At 31.5% G+C, this 23,349-nt stretch overlaps 1 long non-coding RNA gene across 1 annotated transcript; it reads right to left on the bottom strand.

Annotated features, from left to right (window-relative positions):
- Positions 1-12,648: 12,648 nt before the first annotated feature.
- On the bottom strand, positions 12,649-23,089 carry LOC124371294. The gene is made up of 3 exons (XR_006923238.1): positions 22,940-23,089; positions 13,391-13,552; positions 12,649-12,712 (listed from the first exon to the last, which is right to left on the bottom strand). It is a non-coding gene; the product is annotated as an uncharacterized LOC124371294 (long non-coding RNA).
- Between the last annotated feature and the right edge of the window lie 260 nt (positions 23,090-23,349).

Here is a 23,349-nt window from a genome sequence, read left to right as displayed (position 1 = left end):
GGCTTCATACACCAAGTTATCGTAATTTTCTTAATTTTATAAACATTACCAGCGTTTTCATGACAACGGTGTTTACAATTGCTCAGTGCATATTGTTAGGACGAGAAAGGGACAGTCTGAACGAAATGTTCACACATATTTGAAGTATAACCAATCTTTTCTGTTCTTATGCCATATACTAATAATAATAATACAAATATATTACGAAATGTTAGTAGATCAGTTATGTTGTAGTCAACGATATAAATGACACATCAAAATAATGTGCCATTAAGAACTGTTAAGCTTAACTGTTAGCTTAACTGTTAAGAAATAATACATCTATTCCAATTAAATCATTCTTATTGCATGTTACCTTGCAGTGAAACACCAAGAATCTGCTCTTCAAATTCACAGTTATGTACCACAAGTCTCTTTAAATCAACATAGGTTTAAATTACTTCCACATGTTGAGAAGCAAGAATAACTGTTAAATCCAGAGCTGACGTGTCAGGTTATCTTAGACTACAGTTCGACTCGCTAAAGAGCTTAGATGACGAAGAAAATGGAATGGTTTGTGATCCCCTAGTTCTTCTTCACAGATTAATTGACCCATACGCCCCTCGTCTAACGCAGGCATACGATCAGTAAGTTTTGAAATGTAAAAGGGTTTTTTTTAAGGTTGATTAGTTACTATGGCCTTTATTTCTGCTAGTATTTGTGCATATAGCTGAGAGCCTATATAATTTATTTCGTGGCCACATTTTAAATCTCAGGTGTAATAAAGAGAGAATCGACTTTATCTAACCATAATTTCGTGTATTTTGATTAAAATGTGACTGCAATTCTATTTACTCCCTTGTTGTAGGTCCTCTAATGTTGCGTTGGGGACTTGTACTTGGGTTGACGTTCTCATTGATGTGATTTTCAGGCTTACTTTTGTTGCTGTTTTGTTGAATTAGGAGGCACAGTTCCTCAAGCTGTTGTAATCTTACATTTTCTTCACGATTTTTCTTTGACTATAGCGTGGTAGAGCCATCTTGCATTAAGTGTTATCTTCGTTGGTTAAAAACAAATCCAACATATTTTCCTTGTTTCTTTCAGTTGAGCTCGGGGGTCACACTGATATAGTAAATAAAAGTGGTTAATCATTGATAACTATTTACTACCAACAGTTCTTTTTATTACATTTTAATAAATGCAACTTACACAAAATAAACATACACATACGAGATAACTAGTTTCAATACAGTTCTTTTTATTACATTTTAAACAACTAGTGAACTTTATTAACACAAAATAAATACACATACGAGATAACATTTTGTTTATATTAAACAACTAGTGACAGCTTTATTAACCAAAAACACATGTTATCCGCATTTTGTTGCTAAGAACAATTGACAGCTGTTAACACCACAAACACATGTTATCCGCATACGGGTCGAATCTGCAACATCAACTGACCTAAGAAATCTAACGTTTGTACAGAAGGTTCCAGGTATTCTCCTCATCCTAACTAAATCTTCCTAACAAATTCAAATTAAGAAATTTTCCAACAAAATACTTTTTTAAAGAGACGTATAAGTAAATAATAAACAATAATAATTAGGATCGCTTTGTTGATTATTAAATAAAATATTCAAAAGGTATGTGTAACGAGTAGACAAGTCCATTTAAATTATGAAATAATAGTGAATTGTTAAGAATAATAATTATTATTCAATACAAAAATATTGTATTGAAAAAAACATTTTATTCTCTATTAAAACTATTAGCATGTTTGAATAGCTATTTACAAAAATGTGGATAGAATCGTTGTTTATTTCTTACCGTTCAAAACATTAAATAACGGAATACTGGTTTTCACAATTCTTCCATCTTGGATAATAGTTTTCAGCTAAGTTTTAACATCACAAATATATATCTTTTGTATTAAAAATGGTGTATTTCTACTAAGTAGGGGTTTACTAATTATGCATAATCTTATATGTAGATTATGCATATATATATATATATATATATATATATATATATATACAGTATATTTATACTGTATATATATATACAGTAGCCGTATTCTGTCAGTCCTCATGGGCCACTGGCCAGTACGAGGATCTTATCATGAATCTTATCAAACACAATAAGGGGGAGAGTCGATACAGTACAAGATCGAAGGTACTGATTGATAAAAAGTGCAACGGCCACAGACAGGATTTGAACCTGCGCTATCCTCTAACTCAGACCCAAAGTCCAACTACAAATAACTACGTCCATTTTAATTAGTTTAATTTATAGATAAGTTTATTTTTTAATTGGGTTTAGTAACAAATTCTTGAACAGCAAACCAAATATATATATACTTTTTGAGGTTTCAATTATATAACAAGTTTGAAGGAGGATACAGAGTGATCCGTAATTGTCCATACTAATTACCTTTGTGGCGGTCAATAGTTTGAAGTGATTTCACAAACATATTGAAGATTTAAATATAACATATAGCAGAGCGAAGTTCATATTTTCTCAATTTGTTATATTTTTCCAATGCCCTTATATTGTTAGTCAAAAGGAAAAGTTTAGATATATTCTTTGTATAACATAATTTCAGAACAACTTAGTTGTATTTATTGAATGAACTACGAATTATGAATAGTATTTACTAAACACTTTATGTTAACCTTTTCTTCCATAATTGAACTTCAATACTATAAGTAAACCATATTTTGTGTACAACTGAGGTTTACTGTTCAATTAATTCGTTATGTGTGCTGTTGACTGCGACACTCTTAAAGCTTCCGAAGAGGTTTGATTAGCTTTGTGGTGCCTAACTGTGGAATAACTATTAATTGGCGGTATGCGTATAACGTTAAAACGCCTCTACCTTACTCATGCCTTATCGTAATTCCTATCCATGTTACCTATGCTGGGAGTGCCCCAATCCTAATCGGGAAGTGCCTTTCTGATAGTTTGCTGGGGCTGAAGTGCCGACGCGATAGTGAAGATACAGATCTGAGACCAGCCATATCAGTCCAATAATTATAATTTTAATATTAATAGTCCTCTTAACATTCCTTTCACCGTAGAAGACCTTTCTCTTTGGTATGGTATACATCCCACGCCATATCTTTAATAAAACCACGTAAAAAGTTATATGACTATAGGCCAGAGTCACTTACATGTGCAAAACTTTGGAGTGCATGGTGAACTGTGGCCTGATATGGTATGGAAAATAAACCTCTTCTCTTCAATCAGTAGTCCGATTTTCGCCAAGGAAGATCAACTACAAATATCTTGATCTCACTAGAGACTACAATCTTAGATGCATTCCTCGAGCGAAAACAGGTTTTAGCGGACTTCTTCGACCTTAGAAAGCCTACGATACTCCTGGCGACGAGGGATTGTAAACACCTCGGTGTTGAGGGTCGGCGGAAACATGTTTTCATTCATAACAAACTTTACGAACGGTAGGATTTTCCATGTAAGACTCGGAACAAACCTTTCTGATTGTGTAAATTTGTAAAATAAAGTGCTCCGAGGCATTTGCTCTCTTTGTTGTCGACTTTGCTATATATTCGCCGCAAGAAGATCTGTATCACCGGAGAAATTCTACAAGTCACAATACATCGACTCAATGGCTGGAGTCGTCAAACACGGTTTCTTTTTCAAACGAAAAATTCAAATCAATCTTATTGCAGGGACAATAATACATTGTATAGCACACATCATGGATTTTAATCTAAAATTTCTTACATTTATATCACAAAATTCTCATTCACTCGTCCAATTTTAAAATTACACCTCTTTCATTCTCCTCCAATATAACCCACTTCAAACAGCAGAATCAGCCGTCTAATTGGGTGGTCTCCCAGGTAAATACAAAAAATCCCCTGAAAGCAAATCTTGTGAAAAGGAACTTAAGGTGCATTTTGAACGTCTTGGCGTTAGGGATTGTTTTTATTAAATTTGGTAGTCTGTTAAATAAATAAATTTCTTTATTGCCGTCATAACAATTTTTACAACATTGCATGGCACGCGTCAAGTCATGTAGGTATTTAAATAAAATAATATTGTAATGTTTTACAAAGTTATATGTAAAACTAAACAAATAAAAGAAAGCACTTAAAATTTTAATTCTCAAATAAAACAAAAGTTAAATAGAGAGAACATTTATGGTTTATCGTGTAGGCCTAAAGCCTGGCACCCCCCACTCAACGGTTGTACCAACTAACCTCCCCGGTCCACGAACTCGCCGACGGAGTAAAAGGCTGTTAATAAAATAATATAACACCTGCCTACGAGGGCAGGTGTTCAAAAACCACCGTTCTGTGTCTCGCAGTTCGTAGTAGTTCTCTACCTCGTGTCTCATTCGTATGCCACGGTCTCTGGTTAAAGGTCGGGACACACATCCACCGTGCCCCGACACGTGAGTCGGCCGAGTGTCGGTGCGGGCACGGCTCGGTTACGTTAGGCCACAACATGCCCGTACGCAGTCCGAGCGCAACAACCTCACTGTTTAGACAAAAGCATATTTCTTTTGGGTTTTGCAGTGACATATACTTAAAAAATATTCAGAAAATAACGTATTGCTTAAGATGAAGAGTGTTAACTTTAATGTTGTTATTTTTATTAATCGCTGTGGCGAATGAAACATTGCAATGCTGCAGTAAAGCTTGGTACAATCAGCTGTAAAATTTGTATTAAGATTGTAACACTTCTAATGAAAATTTATAAGCAAATAACTTTCCAGTTCACGTTCCTACCTAAGTCAGTTTATTTACTATGCCTGCACAAAAAATGTGTTATCAAGTCATTACTACTAGATAGTTATGTATCGCGTCAGAAACAGTTAGATAAGTATTAAGCCCTCATGATACTTCTAATGATTAGTTCTTGTACCTAACAAATGATAAGTGCACCCTAACCATTGAGATTCGGACTAAGTTATTCCTTTCGTTTAATTGTAGTTTCCATATGTTTGGGAATTTTCTAAATTCAACTGCGGGTTCGAACAAACACAATGACAAAACCTGCATATATATTATTTTTTATTATTAATTAAGGTACTTCAGTTAATTTATAAATTACTTGATATATTGAAACATAATAAAAAGTGTTGGGGGCTGTTTTTGAAATATTTTGTAATGTGAGCTTACTCTAGAAATCTATATTTTGTTAACTGTAGTCTTAAGAAAGTAATTAAGAAGATTTTCAAGAGTACTTACCAAATATAAAAATAAATCACCGAGGTTAGAATAAAATTAGGGAGAAGCAACAAAACAGTTTATTATACTATGCTTTACAAATACATAAAACTCAGCTGGTCGAAGCAAAAAATAATTAGTATATACTCAAAGCCCACTAAAACTTTAACTCTTGGAATTTACAGCTTTCTTATACTGTACACGTTGACTGCGGCTATCCTAAAGTCGGTACATGACTAGTGTCGCAGCGAAGGTGTTAATGTGTTACAGCCTGCCCTTAGCTATTCATGTAAATACCTGTTAACTACGGCAACATTTGTTTGTGTAGATACTTTGGGATTATACCGACCACACCAGTATGAAGAACACAAAAATATAAATTTATAGAAACAAACATGATAGAACGAAAAAACAACTCTTTAATTACAAAATTACAAGCATTTCCAGGTATTGTGATCGGTATTGTTATCGCTGTTATCTTATCTTTCTCGAGAATCCCGATTACGGCTGGCCTCGCAGCATCACATGATTATTTAAGTTTTTTGCACGGTACATAATTGCCTTTCCATTACAATTCAATTTATATTTCTGATCAGCTCCTCTAGAATTTGATATTTTACTGATAGGTACTATCTCGAGGGATGTTTTTCTTTTGTTGACATCAGCGCGGGGCAGTGCCGAAGCCAGCGCTGATGGCCGGAGGCACTCGCATTTTGGGTGGCGGAGTATGATCAAATAAAAACAAGTTTGAGTGTTTTTTTTTTCAATAAAGAGTTAAGTTTTTTTTATAATGTTTGTTTTTGCTGAATTTTTGTTTTTGGAGAAATGTAGGGGTAAAACACGGAAGTACAACAAAGCGACGCACCAGCTGAACGGGCGGCGAGACTCTGCAATCACGTTATCTACTAAATCGCTCGACTTTGAACCTAGTAAATAACGGAACCTTTAAACATGTATTTAACAATGTGTGTAATTCATGTTTTGTGCACATATTTATGGTAAACCGTGTGTATTTATCTAGCTGTATTTAAATAAGCGCTCATCGTCAGCTAATACTTCTTACAACTAGCTGTTTGTAACGTTATACCTTTCGAGACTCACCTGTTCACTTCACTCCAACTCATTACAGCCCGTTCCTTCAGCTTTAGAAAATTATTCGCCTCGTTTCGTTTAACTTTTGGATGTGAGGTAAGGTATACCTCACGTCCATCTTCCAACATTGACCCAAAATTGGTTGCTAGTTTCAACCTCGCTTCTGATGGCACTACAGATACAGAGCACAAAGAATTTTCGTGTACTTCAGTCTTCTCTTTGTTGACTATTTGAAAACTGCTTCACACAAGATGAATAATTTTGTTATTGACGATGTAAGGTTTGAAAGGATAACAGGATTTCGGACATTTGTCATCGCTAAATGTTACTAAAGGTATAACACAAAGGAATTACCTACACCCCCTGACAAAGAGTATATATTCCAATCCTCGAAACGTTGTGATATAACTTTAGCAACATATAACGATGACAAATGTCAGAAATCCTGTTATCGTTTCAATATCAATACGATAAAGGATATTGTTTTCAACTGTCTAGAAGAGTAGGTGGTCTTCATGCAACTCGGTGATAAATATGTAATGTTAGCTTCTGGGAGGGTAATGAATTCAAAACTTGAATTAATCAAATTCTCTCATTCCTTAAGCAGTCATTTTTTACATGCTGTTCTTTTAATCACACCAAGTTATATTCGTAATGTTAGCTATAATTTTATCTTGGTACGAAATCTCTTCAGTAGCTCTTGGGACCAATGAATCACATCAAGGTATTTTGTAAACATAATACTCAGAAAATACACAAATATTATTTTCCAAATTATAAACACGCTAATACATCTTTAAAAGCTTAGCGATTCGTGGGATTTTTACATAGCTGTATCTAATTTATATGTTAATACTGTGTTATGTATTACCTTGAAATATATTTTGCATTAATTTACGGACTTAGCAATGGTGAAGAAAAATAACGGAGGTTATCATAATTTACTTAATTACGTTCAAAATAACATTATTATGGTGAGTACAGTATGCATATATAATATTTACAATATTAAATGTGATGCATAATACGATTCTTAAAATTCATATCTTAAGTTTCATCTCATAAATAAAAATGAATCGCAAAATGTGTTGGTAAGAGCAAATTTCGTGAACTGGGTAATATTTCCAGTATATTTTAATCTAAGAAACTATCTAGAGGAAGAATTTCAAGACAATCTGTATATCACAATTTGTAATGAAATTGAAAACTGTCCAGTGTATGTCATCAAATCGTGAGATTAAACGATTCTGAGAGCGGTCATGGGTAGGTCTGTAATGTGCGCAGTGACCCCGTCTTGGTAAAAGTACAAAGCATCAATATAAATATCCAGCTCCTCTAGTACTGGAATAAAAAATTATTCAACATTACTACATACCGCATAACCGTTCCCCCCCCCCCCCCCGTTATCTTCAAATAAGCAAAATCCAAAAATTATCTCTGTCTCTGTCAGTCGATACTGCACTTTGACGCTATTTAAAAGCTTTGGTTGAAATCTCTCATTGAGGTTATAAGCACTCTAATAACTCATTTTTGTTTGTTAACGTAGTCAGAAGGGTAAAAGTGTGTTTCATCAGATATAATCAACAGGTTAGAAAAATTAGGCCTCATTTTTAATGTCAATTATTAATCACAGAACACAACTGTGCCATAGTCCAGATCTTTAAGTTCTTGCACAATTTGAATTTTGTAAAGATAAAAATTAATGTCGTGGTGCAAAATCCTCAGCGGGGATCTGTTTTTGAAAACTCTAGCCAACGCTTGCTATCAGGCCGCCTGCTTTGGACTGCGACTAACTGCGACTAACTGCAACTCCACTCTTTCCACATTGTTCGGTGTTTGAACAGTTTGTAGACTTCCCTCAGTTTTCTTTTGGGTAGAGGCCGTATTTGTAAATGAACTTACCCAGATTTTAACTGTTTTCAGATCTTGAACAGCGCCGTGCGGACCAATGTTAAAGTGAGTTGTAAAAAATCTGTGAGTTTTTACATAAGGATCACTGTTCTTAAAACGTTTCTACAGCAAAAGCATGTTGGTCAGTACTTATTTTCGTGGGTATATGATGGTTTTGTGTGCAGTGTAATCGCTCACCTTTAAATTTAAAAATAGGCCTACATTTTTACAATAAACTGCTTGGAATAGTTTTATTGAAGGGTGAATATATGAGAAACAGTCATCATCAGCCGCTAAATAATATAAATCACACAAATTATAACATTTTCAGCCATACTCATGTGCTTCCTCTTTTAGATCTCAATAATAGTTTTTCTTTAACTGTAACCAAAAGAAATGTATGATATGATAATAATGATTTATTTTCGTTCTAAAGTTTACAAAGTTACAACATAGTACTTGTCAGAAAAAATACTGTCCAATTATCCAGTATACGGACAGCAAGAAGTGAAAAAAATATTTACAAGTATTAACGTTTAAATATACTTAAGTGAAGTATATATACAAAAGCAAAGATACCAGACGTAAATAACGTCAGCATTCCGTGGCGTCAAAAATTAATTTATAAGTAAACAGAGATCAAATGATTTTTCACACACAAAATTAATAAACCACAAGTACCTTTTAGTTTACAATATTATAATAAGTACAGTAACAACAGAAAATAATATTTAATTTTTAATATAAACCATAAGTTTAGGTTGATATCGAGTTCAAAAATTCAATACTATTATTTGGAAAAAGTCGTAGTTAATTTAATTTAATTTTACAACTAAAGTATTTCGGTCCGGTGTATTCAAAACATTGTCTAAAACAGGCTTGTTTACTTTGGGAATTCAAAATGTATTGTGCTGCATGTTTCTAGTTTAGTAGTATAGGTTACTTTTCTAACAAAAAATAATTTCTAAATTCCTAAGTACTTCCCGAACATATCAAGTCATACTGTAATCTGAACTGAATAAGTGCAAAGTATATATTACGAATCATGTGTGATCACATCGATCTCATATGTAATAAAATATTTTGTTGTGCATTGTTGAAATTTGTTAAATCCCAAGAAAGATATTTATCCAAAACTTAATCCTACATATTTAAAATTTGAACAAGTCCTATTATTTGACAGCTTCAGTTTGCAAAATTAACAGAATTACAATTTGAATTGAGATTTTTTTAGAGTATGTTGAAAAGTGTAGCCTCTGAGATCAAAATTAACAAACTTGGTTTTACTTACGTTAACTTGCATTTAATTTTTAATACACCAATTTCAAATGGAAAGAAGATTTAATTTAATTTCTTTTAATAATCTCTGAATGTTTTTGTCAGAATAAAAATTGCAACATCATAGGCAAAATGTTTAATTTGTCCATGTATATTCTGCTTTATAGATGTTTAATAGACATTAATAAAAGGCCTCCTGTGGCACTCCTAGCGTGACAGGCATGAGCTGACTCAGACAGCCTGACACTCACCTGCTAACTGCGGCCAGTCAGATAAGAGCGGAACCAGTCCAAGGTCACGCCCTGATGCCAATCGCTTCCATTTTGATAACAGAATATTGTGATCAACCATATCTAAAGTTTTCTTGAAGTCAATAAAAAAACCGGTTACTTTATTTTTGTTACTGAGATTATTTTTAATGAAATTTGTTACGTTTAATCCAGCATATTCCGTTGATTTATCCCTCATAAAGCCAAATTACTTATGACGAGAGCCGCAGCTACATATTTTTCCAGGGGGGGGGGCAAGCCCTAAATTTGCCGCCCTTTTCCACCACTCAACATTAGCTGTAAACAAATTTTTTTGTTTATAAATCAGGATGTAAATAATCTTAAGTACTTAATAATTATCATTATATTTGTTAGAAGTAGTTATACAAGGCTTTGCACGCAATTTTCAAGATCTAAGAGCATCCTTTTTAGTGAAATCATTTATGATGTAATGTGATGGAGTCTTATGAAAATTTTTCACTTATAATTATGGTAATTATAATTTTAATGTCCGTGGTTAAGAGATTTAAAAGCCAAATAACATTTTTACTGGCTTATTTTAGGTTTTGCGTAAGTTGAAGTATATATTTTAGGTTTAATTCAATTACATTTCTGACGCCACAGTTAAGTCCCTGTCCTAATATCCCAATCAAGGAAATAAAATCAGGTCTCAGAAACCTTTGGTCAAATACATATACTTCCGGCCCTTTTAATTTACATCCCTTGAAAGATATCTCCAGTGTTTAAGTTGACTTAGTCTTATTGTCCCATTAAGAAAATATATATATATATATATACGGCCATTTTACCAATGAATGGTCTAAAAGCACCTATTCCCACATTTCATACAGTCTAATGATAAACATTTCACACAGTTCAGTTTGCCTTGTCCTAATAAAGAAAATATATACATATGTTGTTTTCAAGCCCAAACGTCTACTACTGACCCTTGTAATCTATTTCCGGTCTAAGATACTTCAAATGCCATAATTGGGTTTGCCTTTTTATTAAGACGAAGAAAATAAATATACTTTCGTAAGGCTGAAAAAGGTATAATAATTATTTAAATTATTATTATTTATATAATAATAATTTACTATTTTATCAAAGAACTTTTTAGTAAAGGAATTACTTGTTATTCAAATTGTTCTATTATTAATTTTATGCCACGTGGAAACATTGCAGTTTCAAATCTTATCGCCTTGTATATGAACCCTTTGAACACGAAGAATAATCTCTGAAGGACTCATGACTGCAACTGCTCCCGAAGTCTCACTTACATCTGTCAAAATAACCCACATAGCACCCAATAGTATCAAAAATATTTCATTTGAAATATTGGTAATGTTTCAGATACATTTCAAAACATATCTGCTTAGTTTCAGACACGTATCTAACTGACGAGAATGTCCTCTCATGTTTCGTCACAAATATATGTATACGTTGCAAAGTAACATATCTGATACATTTCAAAGTAACATACCTGATACATTTAAAAGTAACATATCTGATACATTTCCAAATAACATATTCGATATGTTTCAAAGTAACTTATACGATATGTTTCAAAATAACATATCTGATACATTTCAAAATAACATATTTGATATGTTTCAAAGTAACATATCTGGTACATTTTATAGTAAATTATACGATACGTTTAAAAGTAAAATATCTGATACATTTCAAAGTAACATACCTGATACATTTAAAAGTAACCTATCTGATACATTTCCAAATAACATATTCGATATGTTTCAAAGTAACTTATACGATATGTTTCAAAATAACATATCTGATACTTTGAAACATATCAAAGTAACATATCTGGTACATTTTATAGTAAATTATACGATACGTTTAAAAGTAACATATCTGATAATTTCAAAGTATACCTGATACATTTAAAAGTAACATATCTGATACATTTCCAAATAACATATTCGATATGTTTCAAAGTAACTTATACGATATGTTTCAAAATAACATATCTGATACATTTCAAAATAACATATTTGATATGTTTCAAAGTAACATATCTGGTACATTTTATAGTAAATTATACGATACGTTTAAAAGTAACATATCTGATATGTTCAAAGTAATATATTGGTTACGATATATGGACAAACACGTAACTAGCATGTTTCAGATGCCTCTATTTACCATTATTAGTCTCTGAAATGAAAATGATATTAGAACTTTATGTGAATAGCAAGAATGGACAAGAAAAATTAAAATGTATTATTTTAAGTTTAGTTACTTGTATAATACAGTTTTTGGAAATTCTAAATCTGGTCTTAACTGTGTTTATTACAAAATATCCATTATTCCATAGCTACGAATATGATTACACAATATTTTTATTGTAGGAAAAGTTTTAAATAATTGAATCAATTGAAAAATTGTTGAATATAAATAATATAGTTGACACACACACACACACACACATACAATGAGACATAACATTGGTATGAATTAAAAAACAACAAAAACATGTTATTAAAGTTTATTTTGAACAAAAATCACAGTTGAACATAAAAATATTTGAACTAAAGAAAACTGAATTAAAATAAGACTGCAGGAAATTTCTCTACAAGTGTGAAAACACCGGAAAGTTGGTCTTATGACAAACTAATAATTTTTTTTATAACACAAATTTAAACTTAGGTACAATTTAAAACCAAACACAACTGAAATTAACTTTTAAAAATACAACAAATACAAAATATGTTATATAGTCATGAGAAAAATAACATTTAAACAATAAGACATTTTAAAATTTACTATGAAATATTTTAATTTTATATATTGAAATATGTATGATTAACAAGAAAAAATAAAATGCATTAAAAATAATAAACTATGAATATAATAAAACAATTTTTAAATTAATTTAACTTCTATTTATACAATAAATAACTAGATTAATACATTTACTCCAATTTCCCCATATTTGAATTACTGCTTTCTTTTGAGATGCTGCTACTGGTCCTCTCCTTTCTGTAACCAAACGTTCAAGCATATTAAGAGGCCATCATGATAAGTAAGTTCATTCAATAAGTTGTTCTTACTATCTCAGACACATATAGTTTAATAAAATAATTTTAGTTCATTAAATTAGCATCTGCCTACTTTTATTCTTATAAGCTAATCGAGAGTATTTGGTCAAGATAACATCAAATGTAATCGATATTGTCAAGTCCTCTGAAGAATTGTGTCACAGAAGAACAATAGCCAGAGATGATATTTTTAGTTCCAAATGGTGTAAAAAGTAGTGAAATCTATGAGAGAACGTTGAAAGTGTACATGACTAATTACATTAATCATCAGCTGATCTTATGAGGTCAATACTTGGTTCTTTATGGCTAATGGAAGGAGCATTAATATATGTAATGCCATTAGCCATTTCAAACTTATCAGACAGAACATATTGCACATGTAAAGTAAATACATAAATTAGTAAACAAGTTCTACTTAGAAGTTATGTTATTAAAATTAATGAAAAATCCAAAAGATTTTATAGAAGTCTCTGTATTATTGAATTTATAAAATATTCTTTTGATATCGTGAATCAGTAGTGTGTGTGTTTTAACTAACAAATTATCAAAAGAAATGTATATAACATTATCCCATACTCCTCCAAAACTCATATGGTAGTGTTTCTACAATTGTTCTTACCTATGTCCTGTAAGCAGCTATTGTTCATGTTTAGTTGATTCACATAGTTAGGCCACAGGCATCATCAAATAACCAAAGTTTCGGTACAAGTTAAATACCATCATCTGAAAATTCAATGATTGCATAGCATTTATCTGTTCCTCTCTCAATACAGCAAGGCATCTGCAATAAATTACAATCCGCATTAAGCATTGAAGTACAAATGTAAACTATGAGATATAGCTAAGCAATTACATAACCAATAATAAAAATATGTTTGTAAATAGTTTTTGTATTTTGATACACATAGCCTACATTGTATAAATACTGTCCGGGTCCCAGGTGTTGCTGATCTAACAATCACATTTTATTTATGTATAAAAGTTCTCGGATACATTGTAAATACATTATCCTATACACAACAGAGTGTTATTATTGCTATAAATGGAGCATTTATTTGTAATATTTACTTTAATAGCCATTTCAATGGCTGCAGTATGATAAGTGGCCACTAAGGCAATCAAATCAACGAACCTAATTATCAATTAGAAATACCTAAAACATTGAATTCAAATGCATTTTTTCTACAGTTATTTAAAATTAATTGAATGCTAGCTGTTTTTAATGTATTATAACAACATTGATTAATCATTTGTGTGGTATTTGGGTAATGGCCGCGACTACAATGGTGATGAACTTTGTAACTTGTGTCACAAGCGGTCAGATACACACCCTTTAAAATACTGAGAAGTAAGTTTTATACTGCTTTTTGTTTACACATGAACCGTCTTGGCTGCATTAAGATAAGTGGCCACCATAACTATAGAATAATTTATATTTCTGATTAAATCTAAACTACCAAACAAACCAAAATAACTAACCGAATTATGTTTTAGATATTTCATATTATAGTATACAGTAACAGTAGTTCAGCTGTTATTTTTTGACTAAAAAGTAATAATTTAATGATGAGTTAAAAACTATATAAGTGTGTACAAGTAACTTGTAAAACTTACTTTTTATTATTTTAAATAACATGTATCTGATGGCTTGTGACACAAATAATAAAGGTCACAACCATTTTAGTTTCAGTTATTTTATTAAATACCACAAAAATGACTTTACATTGTTTGAATTAATTTTATAATACATTAAATTCAGCTTGCATTAAATAGATTTTAAGTAACTATAATAAGAATGGTTTTATATTCAATAATGTAGCATTTTATTTATCTTCAATACCCTAAGATATTACAGAAAGATTTGATACCAAGAAAAATTTTGTTTACTCTTATTTTGTAGCAAACGTTCAAAAGCCCAATGCCCAGACTCAAGATTACTTCCAAAACAACTAAAATTGTACGATAATGTTCCAAGGCTTAATACACAGCTATTGACACATAACATATTCACAGTTTCGTACTTTATTGGCCTGGCAGTAAATAGGTTAATAATTTTGAGAACAAAACTGTTTTGTTCAAACTACGCTTAAAGAAGATATTTGCAGTTTAAAATTGTTAAATTGGAAAATTACTGTGAAGTTATGAAAATCAACACAGTAGTGTATCTGTGGAGTTTTTATTAATGGCGTGATACATTTTGAGCAGTGGAACAAATTTGCTATTGGTCAGCTTTTAAACCTTATTGTTTTTTCTATGTGTAATCCAAAAATTAAAGAAATTTAATAATTTAAGAACAAAGTAATGATTTAAAAGATCCAGCTCTTATGAACTTGAATAATACAACATAAATCACCCACAGCATTAAACTAGGCCATAAATAGAAAATCTAGCAATCTAAAACTATATTTTGATATAAGAGGATCACACATACAGATAAAAGTCATTTACCTTTGTGCTTTGGCATTTAATTCCAAACTTGCTCTCCATCACTTATAATAATCCAAACTTAAGGCATATATGGTCCTGAGGGTTCTCTCCTTCACATGTTTCCAACCTATTTAATAATAACAAGTTATTAGTATACAATACAGTTTAAGTATTAACACAACAGCCATAATACCTGTGATAGGTATTGAATGCATGGGTTTTCCATGTCGAAGTAAAAGCCAAAAGAGGATATTTGTTAAACTTGGAAGTGGTTAACTGATATACAAGGATAATCAGTAATTAATGTTAATGGTTAACCCAGGTTGAAAGGTTTAAATACAACCATACTTTGAGTTTGAGTACCCATTTTTTTGATGAACCATTAGATATACAACAAAAAGTAACTCAACCCATTACTAGTATTAGAAAATTTTATTTCAGTATTTGATTTTGGAATCAGATTTGAACTATAACCTGTACTTCGGGCACTATTATTGTCTTTTATGAAAGTTCTGCATAGAAAATTTTGCAAAATATGCTTAATCTAACTATGTGAGCGTTTTTGGGTCAACTGGTGGAGATACAGCATAGAGGAGTTGAGTCTCACTATCTGTAATAATACTGTAAAAAACATGTGAACAAATGGGAATAGTTTATTAATTCCTCTAACATTTTTAATAATTATTTTAGGAGTTTAAAATTTAAATTTACTGGTTTTCAGATATCTCCCGATGGTTACACAGCAAAAAGCCAGCTGTGAGCCAAATTTCAAGTTTCTAGCCCTTCTAGAAGTAGGATAGAATTTTTATATGTGAGTGAGTGAGTTACACATGCGGCTCTATATATATATATATATATATATATATATATATATATACATATATTGCTTATTTCCTTGTAATAAGCAAAATTATTTACTCTTTGTACGTAATTCAAAATTATTTTTATTAACATATGATGTTTCTTTTGTTTATTATTTTTTGTTGATATATTTGCTTATTTACCTTCTGTATATCTCTTGAAAATGTCTTAAGACGAAATATAGAGAATTTTTATGTTCTTTTCTTCTATTCTTTTCTATTCTTATTGAAGATATATATATATATATATATATATATATATATATATATATACAGGGGTGCTGAAAAGTCCCGGGACGGTCTAATAACTTTTGAACTAATTACAATATAAGAACCAAAATTTACATCAAGCTTTTCCTCATATAAAGCTATTATTTTATGTATTTCACCATGATATCATGCTTATGGGGGACGTCCCGCTAGGGGTTGTTGAAAATTCTTAAATAGAAGCATAGGTCGAGTCGTACATCAAATTAAAGCTCTTTTAATTAGAAATATATCAGCGTTCTACAATCGATTGGGATATTGTCAGCAAACTAAAGGCAAACACTTTGAAACATTTGTTATAACTGTTTTGGTAAGTGATTTGAAGTAAAAGAAGTAAAATAAAAGATTAAGTGTCTCAGTTTTCTCTAACAACCAGAATGTTTGCATTTGAAAAAATTCTGTATTTTATAATCTTTGAGTGTCCGCCATTTTGTATTGCGTCAACTGTTTTACGTCATATTTTCGCCAAAATGTTTCTAATTAAAAGAGCTTTAATTTGATGTACGACTAGACCTATGCTTCTATTTAAAGAATTTTCACCAACCCCTAGCGGGACGTCCCCCATAAGCAGGATATCATGGTGAAATACATAAAATAATAGTTTTATATGAGCAAAAGCTTGATGTAAATTTTGGTTCTTATATTGTAATTAGATCAAAAGTTATTAGACCGTCCCGGGACTTTTCAGCACCCCTGTATATATATAATGAATATCTATACTAGGTTAAATGTTTTTATATTTTGATAGTTTAGAAATTTCATTATAATGTCATGGTGGCTGCGTATTAAATTGGAACAATAATGCTATTCAATTATTAAAAAAACTTTAAATAGGTAATTGTAAATAACTATAATTAGAATGCTTTTCAATGTATTCAATACATTCTTGAAGCTCTTGCCTTATTGGAAATGATATATTAATTCAAACAAACTCTCCAATAACATAAAGTTTTTTTATTTTTGTGAGGCCTTTCGTACTCAATGAGTACATCTTCGGACTCACACAACTGAATGAAAGTAATAATAACAATAGTAACATAAACAATTTTGTACTAAATAATATTAAAAGAAGTACAAAATAAAAAATTCCTTGATGCATATGAAACAATTTTTATAAAAAAGAACCAAAATAATCTGGTAAACAACGAACCTGGACCTTTTCAAAATTCACCGTTACTTTATTTGATTTAAGTAAATATCAACTTTATTTTTATATATACATATAACATACTGTGCTGTCATAGAATATTACCTCTTTGTATTTTTAATGACATATGTTTTTATTTAGTACAAAATTGTTTATGTTACTATTGTTATTATTACTTTCATTCAGTTGTGTGAGTCCGAAGATGTACTCATTGAGTACAAAAGGCCTCACAAAAATAAAAAAAATTATGGTTGCCTGTAAAGTCGGTTTTACGGGCGAAGATTTTACGTGACAACGTCTTTTTCTCGGTAGAATATTTATTGATATGAATATTATTAAATTGCACAATAGGAACAAGGAATTGAATGAAAATAAGAATTGCACAAATTTTAACTATAGAAATATATTTTGTTTACTAAAACATTGTACATAATTTGAAATTAATTAAAATTTGTTATGGTAAATGGTAAAGTTGAATAAAACATTTACTAAAATTGGAATTTGAAATTCTTGCTAAACACAGTTAAATTCTAACTCCGCGCGTGGTGATTGGTCGGTTTAGTTCGTTTGTTTGGTCGCACTGTTATGACAGGTTAGAGGTTATAATTTGTTATTTTAAATGTTTGACTAGCAATACGCGCTGTTTCTTCTCAATCGACTGAATTACGATTGATTGCAGAGTGATTTAAACTAATAATTTACTTAACACTATCAACATTTGTCAATAGTATGACATAACCTATAAACTCAGTTTCTCAACTTTTGTGTCAATCTAACAATTAATCAATCAATCATAGTTTACGATAATGAAATATCAGTGTACAATTATTTACCTTTATTGTTGTAGTTGTTGTAAATGACGAATCTAAGCACTCCACATTTTCACGAATAAACATAGTTATCTGCTTTATCCCGTGCGGCGGACCCACAGTTATCTGCTTTATCCCGTGCGGATCCCGTGCGGCGGACCCACAGGACGGGCATCGTAACGTTACCGGGCGTTACACTTTTTCATGAGTGACTCCGAGCCGCAACCTAATTTAAGACGTTGTCACGTCAAAAACTTTATGTTATTGGAGAGTTTGTTTGAATTAATATATGTATTCAATAGTTTAGGTATTTCTAATAATTGATAATTTAATACCCATGACTTGATTGTGGCAGCCACTTATTGTACTGCTTCCGACTAGGCTACAGTAACAAAACATGTAACATTCAGTTATCCTACTTTTTACTACTTTGAAGGATAAACATGACTAACAGCTTGTGACACATATAACATGTGTACATCTCCATTCTACTTGTGGCTTTACTCAAGACCGTAAACATGATTTTACTTTGTTTGAATTGAATTGAACCAATAACGCTATTCAATAAATTAAAAAGAACTGGTAATAAGTAATTGTAAATAACTATAATTAGAATGTTTTTTATTCAATAGTTTAGGTATTTCATATAAATATTTGATACCTAGGTTAAATTGTGGTTGCCACTGACTATAACTTACTGCAGCCTGTTTGTTGACAAAACAGATGAAAACAATTCCCTACATTAACATTAAGTTTTTAAAATAACAAACTAATAACTTTTTCAATTATTTTAGTGAAATTGACATAGGCTATTGATAGTTTTAGTTTGATATTAAATTTGATTGGTTTGGAAGCCTGATACGGAACTATAGCCTAATACATAAAACATTGTACAGTATTAGATCAAGGTCAGACCTGTATTAAGTTATTAATAACATAGATCTGTATCAAACCAAATACTGTACACGTAGCAAGTAGTTTAATTCAACATCAAATACTTAAGAGTAGGCCTATCCTGCTCACACTGCTGGTGCCAAAAAAATTCTTCAAACTTGTAGATAGGCTGAATTCATGTAACAGATCAGTATTTCAAAATGTAGGCTAGACTGACCTCAAAGAATCTCGATATTTATTAAAAAATAAGTTATGGAGCTTAGGAGAATACTACTATAATGCTGTGAACATTATCTCAAAGTATTAATATATTTAACATATTTTCATCTTGGGTAATTTAAAATAAAATTGCACATTTGCTACTTTACCCATAAATATTATTTACCCACAATGAACTAAAGCAACAGACGCTATACGCCTAACTTTAATTGTAGGCCTCCTTTTCAATTTCACAACGAATTATGAGGCTCACATATGTATTTTGGAACAATAAACGAATCTAGGATTCCTTACCTAGATAATAGTGGTTTATAAGTTTATAGCTTTGGATCTCACAAAGATAAAGATAGGAATGTCACAGCCCACACTGGTGTCGGAAGGCAGTGCCAGCCTATTTTAAGGGGATTCAGCACCCTTGCAACATTTTTTTTTATATTTAATTTTGCATGGAATTTTTTTATTGTTGTTTGGTCATAGAGCCCTAACATACATAAAAAAGCTTTTTTAAAAATTTTTTTATTTAACGTTACCAAAAAAATAACGTTTTTTCAGAAAAATGTTAATTTAATAAAAATGTTATTCTGAAAAAAACTACTTGGTCAAAATAGATGATTTTGGTGTTAAATGAAAGGTATTTTTATGCTCAAAAAATTTATGTATTTTCATTATTGTATCTACAGAAACACTGTTTTTTAAATTATTTTTTCAACTCATAAAAAAACTGTTACAACATTTTAAAAAACATTTTTTTTACAAAACACCAATGGTCCAATATTGATCAAAATACATAAAAAGGTAGCTTGTAGTACTATATTGTTTCACCAAAAAAATCATGGATCTATCTTTAACGGTTTTCAAGTAATATCCAATTTTCCTCCTGAAAACAAAGAAAATATAAACTTTCGGATAATCGCAATTAAAGTTAGACAATATATTGATATCTAAATACTGTGTATTTTGGTACAGTTAAATATTTTTATGCAATTATGTATTGATTTATAGATAGTAAAGACCATTTATACATCAATATAATGAATATTCATGGGTTATAAAATTTCTCATAGGCTAATTTACTGGTAAGCTACAAATTTATTTAGCCTAGGCCTATTTAAAAAATATGACTTACTCTTAAAACTGTCCTGCACCATATGATGTCCCTTCTCCTTCCAATCTTCTTTCTTCTTCCCTCATTACTGCTAATCTTTTCTTCCTTTTGTAGTCTTGGTATTTAGCATATTTCCTTTTTGTTGCTATGCTAAGCCTCGAGGCGTCAAAAGATTTGGCGATTTTCGCAGTGTTCGTACCAGGACTGGTTCCAAAGCCAGATGTTTGTTGGATATCAGTTACTGTTTTCAGATACCCTGTGTTGTAAGTACAGATGCCTTCACTGAGTCTCATAAGTAGGGTACTTTTAAAAACAAATATAGTTTTTGGGCATTTAGACCATAAAACACCGTGAAGAGCTTCATTTGCGTTTTGAGTTTTCCCATCAACACATCTAGATAGTAATGTTGTAGAATCTAGTCTTTGATAAATTGGCATAATCTTTGCAATCACATCTTGCCTTAGTGGAGTCTTTACTTTATTTTTATGGGATGGCGGGTTTTCTCCTTTCGCAAGGGCTCTCTGGTAGAAACACCATGATTCATCTCCAACTGGACAATTCATGTGCTGTGGTTTATCGTCGGTGGACATGCAGTGATGTAAAGTAGCAAATACTGCTTTTTTCATATTTTCAACACTGCCAATGTTGTTTTGAATGGCATTACGGTAGTATGCGGTGAGCTTTGTAATTGTTGTGTCTTTTAGGCTACCAAGAGATTTACCGCCTAATGTGCATCCGGTCTTTTTATTGTCTTGGACAACATTCCTCAGAGCCGTACCTAGTCTTTTGGAAACATGATTGACACATTCAATCTTTTCAATTTCCAGGTCACCATAAGGTTTTAGTGAATTCAAGTGGACAAGTGTCTTTGAATCACCATCAGATATTAGAGTTTTATACCGAAACCCATGAGCCAATGAACGGGACCAAATCCTCTCAGCTGCAACGACCTCCATCATAGGAGATGATCCATCGTAGTTTTTTTCACAATTCGGCTTGTGAGAAGCCATCCAAGTTTCTAGTTCTGCAGGCTTTTCTTTTAGTTTGTTTGACATTATGTCACAGCTTCGACAGTATTTTGATAAAACTTCAAAATCAATGACAAGACCTGTGTTCATTTCAATGCAACAGCCAACCCCATATTTACTGGTAAAACCTCTCTTGTGCCAACTGCCATCATAACTCACTGTCAATTCCAAAGGTTGATCAGTATCAATACCTCCCAATAAAGTATTAGCTTTACAAACCTCGCAGCGCGCAAGTTCAAGATTTTTTTCAACATTTTGAGTTGCTGATAGAAGTAAGGCTTTCTTGTGGGCATTATAAGATTTATTCTGAATGGATTTCATGTTCATGTACATCGAAAAAGTTTGAATGCCCCTTAGTCCTTTGCCCATAGAAGAGAAAGCTTGAACCATGCGTCTGTTTACATCAAACGATGGTGTTTTGGCTTTTTGCTGTATTCTAGCCGAAGTATAAAACCGAGAGCTATAGGCACATTCACTGCAATATATTTTAAAAGTAATGGCAAACCCATTTACATTTAGTGTCTCCAAAACTACACTACCAACAGATAAACAATCAGGACAGGGAAATGTGCATATAAATGCTGTTAGCTGATCTTTATCAACTAATAAGTATGTAGTTGCATTTTCATCAACATCAATATTATCATTATAGCTATGATATAGAGCAAATCCAGTTTTTTTTTCCTGCTTGTTCCTCATCAACACTAGTTTTACCTTGATTTGATGGTAATGTTTCAGAAACAGTTTCTGTGGTTGTTTGGCCTAAAGCTGGGTTTAGGTTAGGTTCCTGTTCATTTGTAGATTTCCACCGTTCCATAATACTCTTCCTATTTTTCTGGCTCATCACAAGCCTTTTCTTACTTTTCCTACCCATTGTAACACAAGTAGATAATGTTTCACTAATAAAAACTATTATAAAAAACCTCTCAAACACATCTGATTACATTGACATCTACTGAAGAACTACTGACATCATTTGTTTACACTTTGTTATTATAGGCTATTTTTGAAACAGGTGACTCATAGACCTCAAAGTAAACAAAGCCAAGTATATAATATAATAAAAATGGAATACTATAACAAGATGCAACTGCATAGGAGGAATGGAGTAAACACTGCACTAGCCTACATTTTGCATCCGCGCGGTGAGGCTTGTAATGCTTTAGAATAACGCCAATTACACATGAAATAAACAAGTATTCGACTTTTTTATTATATTTTTCTTGTTTATAACTAAATAAAGTAACATTTTATAAAAAAAAATTTTGTAAAAAAATATTTTTTTTACCATTTCAAGGGTGCTGAATCCCCTTAAGTATTTATTTGTAAATCCAGAACAAATAATGTGAAATAAGTGAAGAATATTTGTTTAAACATATATATAAAGGCTATATTATAGCCTATTGACTTACCTTTTAAATTTATTTTGTCGAAATATGTTGCAACAAATCAACTCGTGTAATCTGTTGGAGCTATATTTGTAAACGAGATAATAAATCAAATGTGAAATGAGGTTTACAACTCTTACAAACTCTGTAATGATCAAATCTGGGACCAATACATTTCACATATCAACATAACCTAGATGCAGGTAACAAGTGAAACGAAAGAATGGGTCACGACGGCGACGTCACAACATAATTGTTCGTTTAGCCACTCACATAAATTAACACTTTTTAACTTTTTTTGCAATATTTCCCCTACATCAAGTGCCCCCCTCCAACGTTCTTGTTTAATAAAAATGTTAACCAATAGGAGGTTTTTTTTTCTTCTTTTAGCCTGTTGGCTGGCCTTTATAGACTTATAACGCGGCCACGTAGTA

The sequence above is a fragment of the Homalodisca vitripennis genome, chromosome 1 (assembly GCF_021130785.1).
Source record: "Homalodisca vitripennis isolate AUS2020 chromosome 1, UT_GWSS_2.1, whole genome shotgun sequence".
Taxonomy (NCBI): domain Eukaryota; kingdom Metazoa; phylum Arthropoda; class Insecta; order Hemiptera; family Cicadellidae; genus Homalodisca; species Homalodisca vitripennis.
The sequence above is the reverse complement of the archived record's forward strand: the minus strand, read 5'-3'. Positions and strand labels throughout refer to the sequence as shown.